Raw genomic sequence first — 20,269 nt, forward strand, 5'->3', positions numbered from 1 at the left:
CTCCAGGACATCCCGATTTAAATACAACGTAACGAAAATTTTTTTGTTTAGTATATTGGAATTTGGAACGAAATGTTTTAATGTAAACACGAATTCTTGCCAAAATTGCTTTAGTTCGGAATTTATGAGCATTTATTTTTATCGTTTATTTAAATTTTTTTATGTTTCTATTGACCAAATATGTTTTATAGCTGTTTATTGACTGTAGCGCTATTTTAATTTGTTTAGCAGAAAATCGAATAGATAGTATTAAATACATTATTAAGCAAAAATAAATGTATTTTTTTATTACATCTACAGTCAAAAACCACATACACAAGTGGGCTTAAATATCGAGGAGAAAGATGGAAAAAATATGAAGAACGTGTTCCTTTCGATAGACTTTCATCGGTTTTACTAGTGTTTGGTAACTAAGGTCATTTCTAGATTTCTATAGAAGTACATGTATATGTAAATATATGTACATTTCTATAGAAACCCATAAAAGTTTTACGCTTGTTTGGGCATATTTGCATGTGACTTAAGGCCTTCTGAACAATGCAAATTGTTTTCATTCAAGATAAGGAGAATATAAACTTGAGGTTTATTTGAATAATCAGAATTTTAAATAATGCTCATTCAGAACTCTTTTATTTAATGAAAAATTCTCGAAACCAGGAAACTTCCTTTGGAATTTTTTTCCTATTGAATGCATCTTCAAGGTAAAGTTTTCAGTCCATCGAAATATATAGAAGAATAGAATTAATATATTGTATTTAATAGATATAAATGTGTTTTTAATGTACGATTTCAAATTAGACAAAAATTGATGTTTTCAACTACTACTGTTCCAAATCTCACTGTACTGCATTTCGTTAAAAATTATTTTGAAAAATACATATGTTGATTTTTTTAAGAGAGGTCAATTCTAGGAAATGAGTTTTGATTGATCCTATATAATTTTCGCTCTGATTGGGACGAAGCTTACCAGACAATTGTGGCCCTATTTGTTTATGCAGTGCATCTACTTATGTTGGAATTATATGGGACACGTTTTTATTATTAGTTTTACGAAAAAATGTATTCCGCATAGAAAGTTCTGCATGGTTTTAAACCTAAAATTAGATAATCGGACATCAAATTTTTGGAGTGGGATACCAGCTTTCTCAAAAATATGAAACTTCCTAAATATTTTTTTAACGGTTACGGTACACTTATCTCTAGTTTATTGGAAACATCGTAACTGTTTCTGTCTTAATATATTTTCATAACAATTGCACAATTTAAATACGTTATTAATTCATAACAAACATTTATCGTGCTAATAGGAAAAGATAAACAGTTACTAATTTGTACAATAGATAGGACTATTTATTTTAGTTTTGGACACTCTATTAGTGCTTCGACATATTTACCCTCTTTTTCGGAACATTTAATCCTTCTTTTGCCAAATTTCGTTAACGCATTCCTTGTTATATTTGGAATAATTCTCGTGACATTCTTCTCGAAATTATCCTCTCCAAATCATCAGCTTCTTGAAAGGGCCTGTGCTGGCAGACTTTATGTTTTAAGCAACCCCAGAAGAAATAATCTATAGGGATTAAGTCAGCAGAACTAACAGGCAAAAAATATTTAAACGGCTGTGAATTACTTCCCATCGAAAATATTTTGAAGATATTCTCCAGTAGCTAACGTACTGCGACATGAATTGTACCGTCTTGTTGGAACCAAATTTGCAGACGTTCTTGTAAGGGTACACACATAGCCAACTATCAACGAAATGAACGATTAAATATTTTAAAAAAGAGGCACTAGTGGAACGACTTAAAACTAAAGTAAATACTCCTACATATTTCCAGGGTATTTTAAATAAAATTAATTCCATGGTGGTAGTCGATCCAAAAGACCTATAAGGGCTAGAAAAATCTGAGGTGATTCGATTGAAGGTGTGGAATTAAAATAATAAAAGTTTCTTCTTTAAGAGGCCCTTCAGGTCCAGAGGTAGTGATTTAGTGAGCATTTTAATTGATCCGGATTTTATCTGCCAAAATGGCGTCATATTTATATATAGTTTCTTTACATGAGTATTGGTTTCTTGTATAGCACTACTCGAAAGGGATCTTTGTTTAGTTAGAGTGAGAACCTGAGTCGCGATTTTTCGTTTATGTTATGCGTTCCTTAGGGACTAAACGATCAATAATGTTCGTAAGGTGTAAAACATTTCATCGATCGTCAAACCAATATTACATGATTTCAAATAAGGTTGATAATAACAACGAACAGTATTAGATTTCATTTGACCGCAAACTGGAAAACATTGATATCATGTGTGATATCGCGTTGTACATGTTTTTCCTTTTTCGCAAATGGGCAAGAGCACCTTGTAAGTTTGATGACTTTTACATCAATAAAAACCATTTTCTACTCATCAGGAATAGGAAGAATTGGCAATTAACATAACTATGGTAATTTTTAGAATCGAAAGTAAATATTTTCACCACAAAAGTGCAAATTTAATACTACATCACTCATTGTCTATCGTTATAAATTAAATCTTACACGGGTGAACTTGATATCAACGTTATTAACACTTAATTAAAATTGCCTCAAATTCCTGTTATTCCCACGAAATAATGTCTTCCATAAACAATATGAAAATCGATACATAATCCTTTGTTATAAACTCAACGTCTGACCTTGTTATGAAAAATCATGCAATACTATTTAATTTATGATGTTAGTTTCGTTTTATGAGGTTTTTCAATATGATGTTGCGTGCAGTTTTAAACAATGGCATGCCAATAATAACTGAAAAGATACATATTTGCAATTTGCTCGTTTTCGAGCAGAAAGATTGTCAATTGAGGAGGTTGTTGAGGATAATGTATAGGGTGGTCAATGTGAATTACCATTGTCTTATCTCAAAAACCATAAAATTTTGGAAAAATATTAATGTAAAACTTAATTCAATTTTGTTAGCAATTTTTATTTTTTAACGTACTCGAAGTTACAAGGTTGTCTAGAAAACGAAAAAGAAAAAAATGTCATGTTTTTGCAATAACAAAAAATATTTATAATTGCCAGCAGTATTAGTATCTGTAACAAAATATAGGGTATTCCAAAAAAAAATTATTTTTGCCACGCCACAATTTTTCTAAACCACTCTGTAACTTCGAAAATATACAAAAAAGTTACTGAAAAGCTGAATAACTTTTATGTCAAACTTTTTTTTTTAACCTTACGGTTTTAGATATGTGGCAGTGGACTATTTTACGTCGACCATACCGTAAATCTGCTAACTTTATGAGGACAGTTTAATTTATTATATAAGACCCACTCTGTATAGAATCATTAAACCTAATTCCTTATGGGACGATTCTCAGAAAAATTTCTCAAACGAGGATTAGGTCTTTCACGGAATAATAAACGTAAAATAGGATTAAATGAAAGCTAATTTACGGCATTGGCATAACGCAAACTAAGTATTTTCTCATATCTAAATCATCATCTATCGAAAGCGGAAGTTCCAGCAATATCATGATTTCATTGTGTTCCTCACCTTGATCTGCTTCATTAATACAAGTTTATAATCCTAATTTTAAAATAGACATTTGCAGGTGTTACTGATTAATTGTTTAGCTATATGCAATACATGTCGTTTCGAAATTAATACACTAAAATTATGACAAAATTTTCATATCAACATGCATCTGGAAACTGTGCTATTGGCTCTGAAAGTCCTAGAAAAAATTCATTTTACAATAGATCTTCATAGAAGCTTTAATTTCTTTCCGCATTACTTTAATAGCGCTTCTAAAACCGCTGAATAATAACATACGATTACAACATATAGTTTGATTATTTGTTAAGAATAGAATGATGAAAAAACATAAAATAAGGTTATCTGAGTTAAAAAAAAATTGTGTAAAAAAGTATATTGTGTGAAACGCAATTCTCGATGTGCTCATTTTACCAATAATTACATTTTTTAAATTAATGCGAAGTACCAAGCAACAAATCTTGGGTAAAGGAGTTTTGGTAGTAATTAATAAGAAAAACTGAAATGAATTTCAAACTTTTACAAACTGTGTTATGGAAATGAGATGTTTCCGAATATTATTTAGATTCTATTCATAATTTTTTGAAAGAAGTCTACCCTCAAAGTTTGCGACAAGATCACGTTAATGATCTATACATTGACTCTTTTTCAAGAGTTGTAGGATAAAGATATATAGGATGTATAATTCAAAAAAATCGTGTTTCTCTTTTCACCAGGACTAAGAAGGACTATTTACAATCAAGAGAGCAATTATTAATCCACCTGAAACAAATGAAAAATAAATGGAATAAAATTTAACCAACTTAAATTTACTTGAGTTTTATCATAGAGAGTTTTTTTAATCACTATATTTGGAACATGAAGAATAGTTTTTATTTTCTACAATGAAATTTAAATAAATTTAAATTGTTTCGATTTTATCGTAATTTCTTGGAATTATTCTAGGTGGAAGAATCATAAATTTCCCGATTGTGTATGCATAAATACATATAAATTTATTGATTGAAAACAACTGAAAAAAACTTTTAAAAAATTTGATACATTTTTCATCAGTGACGTCAATGTTCACACCTACGAATATCAAAACTATCGCAGGTATGGCAAATTAGTATTCTGTATGAGAAAAAAAAATCAGATGTGAAATGTTAACCGCATGAAAAATTTCCAGGAGATAAAAAAGGTGGAGAAAGGGCTAATTTATCATAAAAAAAGCTCCCAGTGAAAATTTCTGGTTATTTTTGTGCGAAGATTGCTAAAAACTGACCACTTACATGTTACGAATAGACATCAATATTACATGAAAATAATTCCTGTAGTAATGAATAAATACACAATAGGTTTCATTGAAATGCATTCAAGAATTCTTCAAATATAGCAAAAAACATGTTTTTCTTTCAGAATCTTTTATTCGTCAGTAGCGTCTAAACCAGAAGTTTTTTTCAAATAATTTTTGTGCTAAATCTTAATGTATTGACCCAAACAATCTCACGATATCAGTTTTGACATGTATTGTCGGGACACCCTGCATAATAGAAAATTATTTACGCTTTTGCTTTCAATATTATAAATCTGGAAAATTACATACATGTGAGGAATTCGATTCGAGGAACATAAAAATTACGCAATTACATGACTACGCATCAAATATTCATACAGTATAAAAACACTTTATAACAAGTTACGGATGAACCATAATTTAATCGAAGTATTGTGCAATCGTAAGGATTGCCCTAGTAATTCCATTATAGCATTATAAACAAATCTGATTTTGTTGAGGTTTATGTAGTTTGGTGTTAACATTTACGTGTACTTATTTATTTACCAGTTATACCGTTAATTTGTAAGCACATGAACTAGTGTGCTGACCACTTAAAATTCGGGTTGAGGTACTAATTATAGTGGTACCTACGTTAGTCAATGACGATGGCAGATCACTCATTTCTCTAAAATTGGCAAAATGCCAATCAATTTCCATTTAAGTTCCATCAAAATGACCATTATTGGTAATGATACAGGGTGCGTTTGTTGTGTGCACACAGTGAGTAATGCGAGTCTATTTTCGGTCGTGAATGTTTTAGTCGCACTACCATTACTCATCACCCAACAAATTGGTTTTTCGATGGATGGTATTAAGTTTTTGCACATTCTACAATTTTTGCTGGAAGTGTTCGTATACTTAAGCCCACGTATCGTTCTAGTATAACAACAATGTAATCTTGCAGATATCAGGAGTATTGTATGTAAGCACTTCGATGTACGTGCAGTACCACCAACCTCCAACCTATTAAAATAACCAGCACTGATTAATATACAGTGGAAATTTCCATCAGACGTCTTAAACCAGGCAGCAACTAAAAATAGTACAGCTGGCTGTCACAAGTCAGAAGTGGGCTGTGTTGTAATAAATGTGCAATTCAATCAGCTTAGCATTAGCTAATATCGCACTGTATATTCCTCTCTATAATTGGACGCTTTTGAAGCTTCGCTGGGTTGGGAATTTTCCATTGGATTAGGGGAAGGATGGGCAATACGTTACGTCTGTATAGACTAAATACTTAAATGTAACACGTAGTCGCTTGAAATTTCCGTTTTTTCGAACCGATGACACTAATCTAACAGAACTCCCGAGATTATCTTCTACAATATCTCAAAATTTAAGTTTAATTTTACTTAGATTTTTCTCTATTTTTAATCTCTCAATAACTTTTCATTGAATCAGTGTGGTTTATTGACACTAGTTTCAAGTTGCTTTGTGTTTTAAGAATTCTAAGCATTTCAAATATCTCAGTATGTATATTTCAAGAATGTGGAGATTAAGTAAAAAAATTACGTCCATCCTAAGGGAGCCATGACTATGAATGTGCGGATAACGGTATTTGCTAAGAGCATATTTCAGTGATTAATTCAGCTCGTAGTTAACTTGCCAACAGAAAGAAAGTTCGCCCTTCGAGAAGTTTTCTCCTCAACTTCACCGTAAAACGGATTTGATCTTCCTCCTCGAAGATTTCCCTATCTTCCCCTATTTCCCATTAAGTGCGGTCTTAAATATAGATTCACTGATGTTAGATATTACCAATGACCTTTCTTACTGTAATGAGTGTTGTTTGCATATCTATAATTATCCAATAATCTAGTTTCAAATTAATAACTTATACGTGCCTGCGTATCGTATTTAACTCAATCATGCAATGGAAATTTCCATGATGGAAATTATTGTGAAATTCTCATATAATTCTAGCTCAGTTTATTATCGTTAATAGCTTTACAATGGTATTATGCACCTGATTGATGTATTAATTTGGAAAATAATAACCGATTTGTTTTGAGGCGAATTTGTTGAACACGTGAAGGTTTTGTACTATTCAAAAAGATAAAGCAAACAACAATTAAACATAAAGAAATAATTTATTAAACCTAAGATCATCACAACAAGAAGGAACTTAAACTAAAAAGCGAAGTATTCTGCGTTTAACGAGTCAACTTTAAGTTTTCGGTGGCCGTTTACCATTTCTTGCCATCGCCACCTCCAACGTGAGGGCCGATGCCTCTGGTGACGAGGGGGCCATCAATTTTAGGGGCGTAGTTGTTAAATTGTCCCAGACCAGCACTTTTGAAAACTCCAGTGACCACGGGACCGCCATGGATCACCTCGGTGGCTTTTCCTCCATCGCCACCTCCGTATCCTCCTGGGTGGGCAATGGCGATGACCACGAGGGCGAAGAGGACAACCTGAAAATACGTCAAATTGAGCTGAGCTGGCCGCAATGAACGAGTTAAGCTTTAGGTGAGCATTTTATTTTGTAAATTTCCACAGCTCAAGTCTTATGTTTATAAACGTTCTACGTTTATCTCTTAGAGTTTGCGCGATATTTTTGTACACTTGACACGTGTTTAAGTCTCCAAAATTCATTATTTCCAAATGATTTGAAATTCGCAATTAGACAAATTTAAAAATAAAATTACTTAACTACGACTGTGCTTTCTAAACTAAACCGCAGACTATCAGAGAAAGCATGACTGAAGTTAATTTTATCATTTCACGTTGTTTTCTCCTGATTTGCCTCAAGTGTAGGGTGCAACAGCCGCTGAAGGTGTGTCCATCAAATTGATGTCAGTATAAAAAAGTAATTTACATTTTTATTCATTTGTGCTTTTAATTGCGTACAAAGCAATATAGGATGGCGACGCCTTGCAAAGTACCAGATGGTCACGTTATGAAATTTGAAATAACTGTTTTTGTTGTATCTAAAGCTCATGTGAATTTGCTTGAAATAACTAGCATTAAGACGCCACACAGTCGATAAAAATTAGGTCCAGTTTGCTATTGCCCACGTTGTGACACTACTGATGCCAGCAGTTATCGACCAATAAGGTGCTGAGTAAAGACGTCGGATGCGGGCATGCACCAACTGGACATTAACCCAGATAATTGCATGTTTCTTGCTAGATATTGAGATCTTACTATTTTGAAAATACAGTTATAGGTAAAAATCACTATTAATTGCTTCAACTCACCAAAGTTTTCATTTTGTTGGTTGATGTTACTGAACACTTGCTGGTCTGAGAGTGGTGTACTGAATCATCATAGGCCCAATACCATTTTATACCTATGATTTTGGTGGTAGGGTGAAGAAGTGAGGCAATTTTTTCAAGCGAAATACGCTCGGGTTCCGCATGCTATGTATTATGCAAGAAATCGCATGGAACGCTTTTAATATGGTGCATTTGCAGACAGGCGTGTAATAGTGCGAGCCTATATGTATATTGGTAAAATTGCGAAATTTTTTCTTTTTAGATCAATATTAATCACCTAAGGTGTGTAAATTTAATTCGTGTAAAAATTTAACTCATATTTTCGCCCGGTACCAGAGCATTTAAATATTAAAAATCCCTAGAGAATCCTAAGTAGAATTTGGAAATTTCATACTGCTGAAAAACCTCAAAAAATACGTACTTTAGATCCCCCACCAAGTAAAACAAAAAAATACAGTTCGCAAAAGATCGAAAAGCACGTGAATGTCAAAGATCCTCAAAAACATAAAAACACATTGAACTTGAAAAGTATCCCTCAAAATCGAATGACTATGTAGCAATCGCAAGGCTCCTCAAACAATATTAAAAAAATTAAGGTAAAAAAACATCTTTAGGTGCTCAAAATTCTCTAGGAAACCAAAAACATTATTAAGGTTAATACAGACGCCTCGAAAAGTCTTTTTGAAATCGGAATATTTTTCAAATGTAAAAAATTCCGTGGGATATTACTATGTGGAAACATTTCTCAAAATTGATGAAATGTATTTATCTGGATTACAAAAAATGACTTTTCTCAGGATTCAGTGAAATAATCTCGGATATCAAGTGGGGAGCATTTCTGTTGCGATAACCCATATTGGGGTCTTTGGCAAGTAGACTTTTTTATTATTTTTTGTTTATGAATCATCATCATGAGAAAAATACGGTACATAACTCGTAAGAAATTTCTGAAGATTTTTAGGCAACTATCTTTGCGAGCGCAAGCGTGAAATGTGCGCTACGACATTTCACGCTCGTGCGTTAAGAGTTGCTTTCTTAGCTTATGTAGACGAGTATAAAAATTTAAGCTCAAGTGAAAAAGGAGAACATCGATTGCAGTAGATTTAGATGGCCCAAAATCTCCCGTTTAAACGGTTCAATTTTGACAATTTTCAAATGCAATTAGAGATCTAGAAAATTGCTAAAATAATCCTTTTCGGAATTAGAAAATTATTAATTGATAATGATTTAAATAGGGAGAGTAAAAATGTCAAAAAAGGAGCAATGGTGGATAAGTGCCAGTTCGCATCGCCACGGGCAGGGGAGGATATCAGTCATTACAAGTTGTAATTTGAATACCAAAAACCCTTTCACTTTTCGATTAAAATGTTAGTGCATATACTAAAATTATTCAATCAGCCGCACCTGAAATGTTAAACATTTTGCAAACTGGGACCCTATATTTTCTTTTGAAAATCGTGATCAACATTAAGAGTCAATTTACCTATTTAAATATTATAGTAAGTATAATATTGCAATAAACAAGTACATCAACAACGCAAACCTTCTGTTATATTAGTACGTGATCTAATGTAAACATATCTTCTATTGATGTATCGTAACATCACATGATAATTGTGTTCTATACAGCAAACTTACTGAGTGACATTTAATATTTTTCCATATCATATCTGCGTCGGCAATCATCATATACCATGCTACGATACCAATCATACGATATCAATGTGATATCAATGGCATACGTCTAGGCTAAATGGGAAATATCGATTTGCCTTTAGAACACCTCTAAATAAGGGTGGAGTTTTCCACTGCTTGGAATTGACTCTTAGGATATATTAAAAGCTCCTAATCCTATAAATACACTAGATTACCATGTAGTTTCATGCAAGAGATTAGATAGGTCATTTACTGGAAATGTTGACACCACGAGTTATAAGTACAGGGTCACAGGGTTATTAGTGTAAATATTGATTAATACTGGCGACTGCAGCAGAGAGCTCGTATATAAAATTACGAGAAAAAATGCACATTCAAAGATAATGGTATGAAAATATTCTGCATGGTTAAGGTCCTACAGAAATGTATATTTTTTACCATTTTTATAATGTGTGAATTCATCGATCTACAACAGAAAATTGTCTTGATTAACAATACAACTAATTGGATTTCACGAAGCATGGAGCACATAGATTTGCCAATTTATTGCATTTTACAATAGTTAATAATTTTGCCATGATTTTTTTGGTAGATGAATAGATATGTAGGTTTATTCTTCGGTCATTAAATCAAAACTATTGCTAGCTTTATTGCAGACAATTTCGCAAATCAATTGAGGCGATAGTTTCGCTTAATTTCTTGTTATATATCGAGGTATCTTTAGAAAGTTGAGTTCGTGGTTGGGTTAATTTTAGATATCTAGAAAAGGCTCTGTTTAAAGTGTCTGAAACCTACTCAAAACTCGATGCACGATCTGATGCTCTAGCTGCTCTAACTGCATTTACTGCTCCGGAGCGATATTTGACAATTTCATGTACTTATGTGTTTTAGTTCTGATAATCCAAAAAAGTTTTTAAAAGTATTCATTGATTGGAATTATGATGTAAGTTTTTCCAAGATTTTTTTCTTCAAGTGTTAGCTCGGGTACTTCTCAGACTATCGTCTTATATATTATTTGAATTTCATTAGAAAAGCTTCGCCTTGCGGGGGAATTACGGATATGCTACTTTAGTGACTACAGCAAGTTTAGGTTTGCTTCTTCTTAACATGGAGAATTTTGAGGATTTTCGACTATTACCAATCTACTAAAATGCTAAAAATCCCCATTAATTCAGTTGGTATGATTGTTCACTTTTCGTTCGCAAAACGTTTTGTTTAAAGTGTCTGAAACTTGCGTTCATCATTTTTATGTATTTAACATGTAACACATAAAATTTTGATTGAGACATAAATATCGCATCTCAAGCGTGAAGAGAAATGGTTTGGTAGCTGCCACAGTGATATAATAGTTGATGCGATCTTGATTAAAGAGGAATTTAGTTCCACCCTCGTCGAGGGTCAAATGGCAATTTTTCTTCTTTGGTTACGCAGAAATTCAATCTACACAAAACAAAACTGTCGTTGGTTACTAAATTTAAAGCCATAATTGAAATTTATTGAGCATCTTTATTACCGATAATTGGACACTTGAATCGATATCAGTTTCGTATAAGGCGGCCAATAAATTAAGATATTCGTTGGCGGCGGTTTAAACTGGATATTGATCCTGCTAAGATAACAATGTGCACCATTTACAATATAAATATGACGTAGTTTCAACAAGCTAGTGCCACACCCTCGTCAAAATCCATAGACATGAAATTCCTTCTTTAGCTTCCGTGTCTGAGTAATCCTCGTCCTTTCGTGACGTCACCGAGGCCACACCAAAGGCACAGTCTGTGACGTCAATCCTCGCCCTCACCCCCAGCAAAAGGGAACGCGGCAGGGCCAGTTAGGGCCTTTCGGGAGTTCTGTGTCGTCAGGTATTGATTTTTGCATCCCTGTTTGTTTTCAGTTTCTCTTCGCAGTTGGCGGTTTGCCAAAGGGGCATTAAACAAACCATTAACCGTGTTTGGGTATTTTGCATCCTGCAACTGCGTCGTAGCATCAATCTATTAAAAAAATACTGAAAATCTGGGTCACAACGTAGGTATCGTAAAGTGCGAACTTGAATGCTTCAAGTCGTGAATGCAGCGGATTTTGTTTACTCTTGCTGCGATCGATCAAACCGTTAGAAATTGACGAACTTTCACCTTGAAATTATTTTTTTTGGAAATTCCAGGAAGATATTTATATATTTTTAATCAAAATTAAGTTTAATTGCTTTATTTTCAATGAGATAAGTATTTATGACGTTACTGTGCTCTACTTCCTATCCCGATTTTGATGCTTGATTTCCTGCCCTAATCTATTTTCCTGTCGCACATATTGACAATTCAAATTGGATAAATTTTGAGCTTTTAGTGTTTATCCAGAATTAGGTACAATAAATATGAAGTTAATAATAACATTACAAAATTGATATTTGCAGCCGTTCAACGGGTTTTGAGTTGATTACTACAGATAGATAAAGCAAGATATTGAGCGTAAATGTATACGTAGTTATACAATTTTTTTTGATCGATTAATGAAGCGATCTCGAAAACTAGCAGAGTTGCGAATCGATTAAATGGAGATAGAATTGCAGTTTCAGAGGACCAATTTAAAGCCACTTTTGGTTCTTCAAAATAGTCTGACTTATTAGGTATTTAATCAAAACCATTGTTTTTTCGATTCCTTTTAATCGATAAGTCTTGTTTCATTGGTTTCAGAGAAATTGTTTAAATACAAATATGGCAAAAAAAATTGCCCTGAAATAGACAGGCTAAACAGATTTTTCTGACAGCTTTGAGATGTGACATAAATTAGTCTTTTTTATGCAAAGCGTAAAAGCTCATGACTTATTTAAAAAGGTAATTTTGTAGCTTTAAAATGATATCAATGACAAGACAATTATTTCTCAAAATGGCGGGCTTACAGCCGTTTTTTAATCGATTATTGCAATTTTAAGGTAATTGTCTATGAAATCGTGCATATTGATTTATTATTTTTTTGACACTGACAGCTTACATCGTTTAAAAAGTATTTAAAATATTGATTTGCAGCTCGAACAATGTTTAAGTTACGTCGAATATAATACTCGAAAATATCCCGCTTTTCCAGATTTAAAAAAATTCATTTCAAAAACTTATGCCCACATAATAAATTCTCGATTTAAAAAATGTTTTATCAACGTAATTTAAAACTTGAGGTCATATGTAGCTTAAACGATGTGAGTTGTCAGTGGCAAACAAATAATAAATCAATATGAATGATATTACGACCAACTATGTTGAAACAGTAATATCGGTTTAAAAAAAGGGTGTAAGTCCGCCATTTTGAAAAATAACGCTGTACCCATTGGCGGTATTTTAAAGCTCGGAAAAATACCTTTTTAAATAAATGGTAATCTCCTATGCTTTGCATTAAAAAAAAGTAAGTTTGTGCCATATTTAAACAATAACAGCTATAAAAAAAACTGGTTAGTCCATCTTTTTCAAGGCAAAATTATCTCGCATAATTTCTCTAGAACCAATAATTACACGGCTAAATCAATCAAAAGAAAGCACCAAAATTTGGTTTTTGCTAAATAATGTCTAAACAGGAACTTTTTCAAGAAACCTGAAAGTAACTTTAAATTGGTCCCTTAAAAGTGCAAATTTTTCCTTATTTAACCGACTTCGTAGCTACGCCAATGTTTGAAATCCCTTCACTAATCATCGAAAAAAACTTACCCTGTATGTTTGGCATGGATAGGGATAAATCGATCGTATGCCCATCTTAAAAATCTGTTTTGCGGTCATTTTACCAGTTGCAGTTGATTATTAAAGATAGATAGAGAATTAAATATTGACTATAAATAGCTGATAAACAAAACATTAAAGCAGATTATTGAAGAAATCAAGTAAGAAATCACGTTTGGTTCTCAAAAATGAGCAAACTTAATATATAAAACAAATAGATAAAAAAAACTTCTATTTTGTGACAGAGCGACTGCAAAATCATTCTTTGCGGGTGTGAAAGTGCGCCTGCTTCCTTTTTCGCCCTTGTCGCAGCCCAAATTAAATATACAGTGGATCCAAGGATGCTGAAATGTAAAGATCTCGGAAATGATAAGAGAGACAATGGCGGTTAAATGAAGCGAAAGGTCCGCAATAAACAGACATTGTATGTATCATTTCTTGAAATAAGATATCTCTTTTCATGTTAGCGATATTTGAGATAACGTGAATATTTGATTTTATTTACATTTATATAAGTTCACATGGACATTTTTTTTAGATCTATGTGAGTACGACTGGAATTTTTACGTTCAACACTTTTCATGCTTTACGAAATGCTATAAAATCACATATTTTACACCCGATCTACATATGTATCTCTTATGGTTTTCGAAATTCTCATATCGCTTTATATCATTCACTTTTAAATGGATTAATAGAGAAATCAGCAAACTTTTCAAAACGTTCAAAGTACGAAAAAAAATGTGCAAAAAAGAGACTTATGCAAGAATCCTGAAAAGACCTTCATACTGACTCATTTTTCATTCAAATTTCGTTCAATGGCAGTTGTAAATGAAATGTTACTTATTATTAAGTAACCTTAAGTAATTCATGCATTTTATTAAATAAATTGATAACAACGTTCTTGTGCATAAATGGATTCAGTAATTAGGTTGTATTATGGCTCCAACAACAACCAACAAAGGGTAACAATATGCTCAACCTCTTGTTCAAGTATTGATTATTCTATTCTTGCCCTGAACTCTTGAACGAAATTAGCATGGAGCTTTTAAATTATTTATTTGTTTAAGGTGGAAAGCTGTATTTATGGAATGGGTGATTATTAATCAGTTAACGCACTTTCTGAATAATTAAAGGTTGAAAGCAAAATGAAAAGTAGGTGATAAGGAGAGAGGCAGTTCAACTAATTAATCATACTGGAAGAAATTATTCAAATTTGGTACTCGGTGGATCAATACAGTGGAAAGTGATGGGGGTTCGTATTTATTGGATAGTTCTACAAACTCAAATTTCGCTCTCTATGTGAATTATCTAATACACAATAACAGAGATATATAAGTCGAGGTTAAAAAAAATAAAATAAAAAATTCTTGTTCCTTTTTTCAGGTTTAATGGCCGTTTTTAGAGCACCTGCCGAATCCCAACCCGTATGGTAACACTGCATTCAGTAAATTAATATTTGTTTACTGAGACATGAAAGTTGCTGAATTTCCTTAAAATTATCCCATCCCAGATCGAACTTAGCAGGTCTGGAGTACTGGGCGAAAATTTTAATCACCCTCTATGCTCCAAATATATCGCAGACTATGAAAGTCCCGCCACCTTTCCATAGGCAAGTAAGTTTTGGAAAAATGGTGAAAGATAGGAAAACACTACAAGAGACCAGTAGGCTAAACAGTTGAAGAATGAATTTTAATTTTGTGTCAGAATTTATACAGGGCGTTTCAGAAAAGATACACAGCATGAGGTAATATATGACCTAAAAAAGCGTAACACCCTGTATATGGCTATCGACAATATTGACATTTCGTTGTAGAGGGTTTTACAGAAAGTAGATGTATGAAATTTGAAATTTTTAACTCAAGGCGTACGTGAGAAAAACGCAAAATATGAGAAAAATGTGAAACACTCTCTATATCGAAAATGGTGCATTTTTAGCCACGGGTTTACTAAAATTTATTTATTATTTTGCAGAATACTATTACCCCTTGACCTATCTCCATTATGACATATTACATCCTGGACGTCTCAAAAGCAGTGGGAATCCTTTTTAGGTGCATAGAGATTTCTTCAGCTTAAAAAATGAAAATTGCTGAAAATATCTAAAAATAATTTCTCCAAAAGACGTAAGTCCAGCATATTTTCACAGCTCAAATTTGTTAATGCAGTACATATGTACGTGAAATTTGGCATCGGCACATAACTATTAGTATTTTTCAAGTCCAGTGCCAAACAGATGCATAAATATTTAAGTTTAAAAATGAAGAAAAACACGTCTCAAGTATTTAAATAATCATCCATCATCTGCACACGTTCAGGAACCCAACTGTTACTTGTTTATCAAGATACTAAAATTCGTTGTTGCTGCGTAAGAGTGGTACTTATTGTACAATATTGAATATGTGGTAATCTGTGTTAGAACTGCTAATTGGAAGCGCACATACAGAGAAATTTAAAATAATTTATTGCATTTGCATTTCCCGGTATAAGGTAACCTGCGAAGAGTTTCTTGACTAACGAAATACATAGTTGTTGAAATAATGGTGATACAAAATTTACTTAAAACTATCTAAATGATTAGGAAATTTCAATTTCTTATGGATAAAAAGCTAATCTCTTTTAATTTCTGTGATACGGGATCAGTTTGATATCTTTTTTTGCGATTTTTTTGCTGTCGAAATTCGAAAAAACCACCTGTTCAAATCCCTAGGACCTTGATGGTGATATCAGCGATCAATATAGGACACATGTCAATCCATTAAACTGATAAACTGATAAACAGCACACATTTAAATTTTTTTCCGAAAATATTCAAAGAGGGGAAGTACGCATTTTTCGCCACTTTTCAAATTCTGAGCAACGACAACTTAACCCATACGCTTGGGGTTTCGAAAACATCTCAAATCAAACCCTGACAAACCGCACGGCACAATCTCTTCTAGTTTCTCAGATATAGGGTTACTTTGATACTTTTTTTTTGCGATTTTTTGGTGCGATTACCAACGAAAATGTCGTTCTTCATTAGATGCCACATAGTTTAATTGCTAGATACATTAACGTAATAAAGAACATCAGAAAAAATGTGTTTCATTCAAAAACTACAAGTCAATGATCAATTAACAAGGTAAATTGAAGCTTTTTAGAGGACTCTTGCGAATATATGGATTTTTAATCGTTTGTGTTTTTGCAAACCAGCACATTTTGAAAACAACATTGTTTTTACTTTACCCATCACCCAGGTTCGAATCCAAAATAAATTACCTGCCGAATATGTGTAGATACGCATTAACAAAACACGCAGCGTCCCAGAAATGGACTGTCCATGTTTGTTGTCACGTACACGTAGCGTCTCGAGTCAATCAATATACTACATATAATACGATACCAATGGCAGTTTAATTCATACGAAGATTAATGGTTTGAATTAAGCGCCTTAACAGTGAAGAATGGTAAAGACTAGTTAGAAGGATTTTAGGGTTTACCTACGTATATTTCGATTATACTATACTGCCAAACAACTATCCGATTATCTTCACAAAAACCTACCATATCGGCCATTTATTCATTAGAGAACGGTAGTATTGATCTCAAAAGAAACAAGTGAAAAGAAACTTAAAAAAATTTTAATACATTTTTATGACATTTTCCGTAAGTGACATCAGCGTTCACATCGACAAATATTGACTCAAATTAGCTTATGGGTAAAAATCTCGTAAGCGAATAGAGATATCGAGATTAAACGAGAATACCTTTTTTTGAGAAAAAATAGATGCTCTTTCATCATATTGAGTAAAATTCGACCTTAGTTATACTCATAAAAAAATATGACCAAGTATACCGAATCGTTGGGTTGTAACTAAGTCCTCCAGGGGCTACGTAAAAATTAAATCAAAATTCTTACTTGGCATCTTACGAAACCTACGTATACCAATTTTGGTGTTGATGCTATGCAAACACAAAAAGTTACTAAAGAATGTTAAATTAAAACTTTAACCTTTAACATCCTGTAATTCTGAACCAGTGACATTCATATAAGGTATGTAGGTTCCAATTGTTATATTTTGGAGTTGCCATGTTCTATTCCCAATAAGTCGCCCTGTATAATTTAACCCCACGGATGGAAATTCTTGACAAAAATTACTAGTAATGGTGAATGAATTTGATCTCCGGCAATTCATGTTTCAGGAGAAAACTCTTGGATACATTTTCCATTATCTTGAAAAAATAAGTACGCTGTGCTAACTGCCTGGATCCTCAACCTGAATTGGAGCACATGCTCTTTTTGTATGCACCTCAATTTCATATTATAAACCAGTAAATGTCGGTTATAAGGAAACTTTATATGGCGGCACCCAATGCAATCTGGTATTAAAAGTCTGGCTCTACATTGGATTATCCGCATTAAACCGACTGGATTAGATGTTAAAACTGCGGCGCCAACGGGACGCCGTTATTTTTCTTGGCATGTTATCAATTACCATCACTTGTCTGAGTTGCGGTGTTTTCGAATTAAAAATATTTTTTCAAACTGCATTAATCATTGAATGTTTGGTCTAATTTTGTTTGGCATAATATCCTTGTGAGAATTGAAATCGGCTGGGTTATTTGAGAAATGCAAGTGGGATAATGATGGTTCACTTTGGTGCCTACTTTCGTAACTTCTACACTAAAAGTGGAAGAACTACTGGCCTGATGGTGTTAAGTATTAATTAAAACGGATATTACGAAAAAAGTATTTTTGTCATTTTTTCACGAAATCTTCGATGATTTACTACGCAGAGTTTCTCGCAAACGAGGAACGCCTCATATTTGGTTAGAACTTTAGGCTGATTCCATTTCATCCTACACTTTCCAAATTGATCGCATAATACCATTTGCTGGATGGAGAAATGTCCTACATACAAAACACTATTTGTAGTTCGAAATTTGTATTTAAAATTGGTCTTCGCGGTTTTAAGATGGGCAGCATAAATAATAAAATTATGGTATTCAAGTACCCATTCTAGCTAATCATAAACGCTGCATTGCAGCTTCCAGAATTCTGTGCCTCACATGGATCAAGTGGAAACAAGAGCAGGTGCAGCAATGAAATCTACGTTAGGATATAGACCTCTCTTTCATTTTATCGTTATTCTCCAAAAACAACCTTTTAATTCTGTTCAACGAACATTACACTTCCCAAAATTGACCACTCGCACTGCTCTTCTGAAGACAAAGGACCGAAAATTTTGAAAATCAGCGATGGTTCAACGCCTAATGAAGGGGTCCAAAAGAAGAAAAATATGGACGACTTCGAAGAAGCTTCAAAAAAGTGAGACTCGGTGTATATTTGAGGAGAGCAAGATATCGTTTTTCGAGTCAGAGGGATTTCGAAAATTCTGGCACCAGTAGCAAAAGCAGAATGTTTTCCTAGTTTAATAAGTTTTCTTGAAAATCTATCAGTAAAAGCAATGGAAGCAGTTCTATCAAGAGCACAAAAGCAAGAAAAATATCCAAACCAACGTCCGATATAGAGACCTTAAGGACTCGATAGAGTCCATTTATAAAATACTGTAGTTTTTCATAATATCACATGTACATATATTTTAGATGTATATATAATATTAATATATTGTCGTGAATTACCTGATGAGCTAAAATATATGTTAAAAACTGTTGAAAATTGAAATAAAAATAAAGCTTTGATACTATCAATTTTCCCAACCTTTCCTTATACGTCTAAAAAAAATGTAGAATAAAAAAAATCTAAAACTATCATAGAGTGGTAATGAGCTGAGTGGCTCTAATTAAATAGACAGAGCCGCTTTATTTAAATAGCTGCCCTTTTCAAATCGGGCTATATAGGCCATCTTAAATTCAATCCTCACCGTTAAGATCTCGAGAACTAGAGAAGATACAAAGAAGTTTAAATCGGGGCAAAATTGTACCAATGCCATACCTGTGCTTCATGGAAATGAGAAGCTAAAAGCAAAGAATTTACGGAAAAGCAAAAGTAATATCATTAAGGTTTTTAAAACAACGAAAATACAGAATATGAACCTTGAGTATCTAAAATTAACATTGAACTTGTTTTTATGGAATAAATCTTAAAAATTTTCGTGGGCGGTGGGTATTAAAGGCTCGACATGTTTCAGGAAAACAATAATTTTCGCCAAAGCTCAATTTTCCCCACTACCTTTATTTACTCGCGTATATAAAAACTTTCCAGCAACCGTTTTTATCACTTTCATTGAAAAGCAACAATAATTGATACATGATGACTGGGTAATTGTGCCCTTTTAACATGAATAAGCAATTGCTGCACCTGTTCCCGAGATATCGAAGCTTAAAGTTTGATATTTTTGATTGGTGTAAAAATAGCGCCCCTGCTGCGCGACTGCTCCTAGACATTTTTGTGAGCTCTTCAACATAAATTTTCAACCTGGATGCATTTGAGTGAACATCTACGGCCTCATTGAAGCCCTGATTTAAACCCTTTAGATTTCCTTCAAAATCGTAAAAATAGGTACTAACGTGATGGTGCAACAGCGTTTATGCAGGTTTATATATAGAGCGCATTGAGGCGATTAATTTGGGATATTTTTCCAAGACCACTGTTGTACGAGTTCCCCAGGTATCGGCAGTTCGGCAACTTCGAAAACTGGCAAAAGACAGTTTTTCAGAAGAGTTCGAAATTTTTGAGGTACCATTGGATGCTTAATAGCGTAACATATCGAACCTAAATATCTTAATTGGGGTCCTATAATCTTGAACAAGCAGATTTAAAGATGGCGTATTACTATGTGAGTGTTTAATGATAGCCATTATTCCCTAAGGGACCCGTTTACGCCCCAGACCTCAG

At 33.2% G+C, this 20,269-nt stretch overlaps 2 long non-coding RNA genes across 3 annotated transcripts; one reads left to right on the forward strand and one right to left on the reverse strand.

Moving 5' to 3' along the window:
• Positions 1 to 6,924: 6,924 nt before the first annotated feature.
• LOC136346003 (uncharacterized) lies at positions 6,925 to 8,259 on the reverse strand. The gene is made up of 2 exons (XR_010733242.1): positions 8,054 to 8,259; positions 6,925 to 7,267 (listed from the first exon to the last, which is right to left on the reverse strand). It is a non-coding gene; the product is annotated as an uncharacterized lncRNA (long non-coding RNA).
• LOC136346005 (uncharacterized) lies at positions 7,201 to 19,036 on the forward strand. 2 transcript variants are annotated; one of them, XR_010733244.1, is made up of 4 exons: positions 7,201 to 7,322; positions 14,499 to 14,683; positions 14,815 to 15,175; positions 15,403 to 19,036. It is a non-coding gene; the product is annotated as an uncharacterized lncRNA (long non-coding RNA). The 2 variants fall into 2 exon arrangements; XR_010733245.1 differs by having other exon boundaries at positions 14,815 to 15,044.
• Positions 19,037 to 20,269: the final 1,233 nt, after the last annotated feature.

The sequence above is a fragment of the Euwallacea fornicatus genome, chromosome 21 (assembly GCF_040115645.1).
Source record: "Euwallacea fornicatus isolate EFF26 chromosome 21, ASM4011564v1, whole genome shotgun sequence".
NCBI classification, from domain to species: Eukaryota; Metazoa; Arthropoda; class Insecta; order Coleoptera; family Curculionidae; genus Euwallacea; species Euwallacea fornicatus.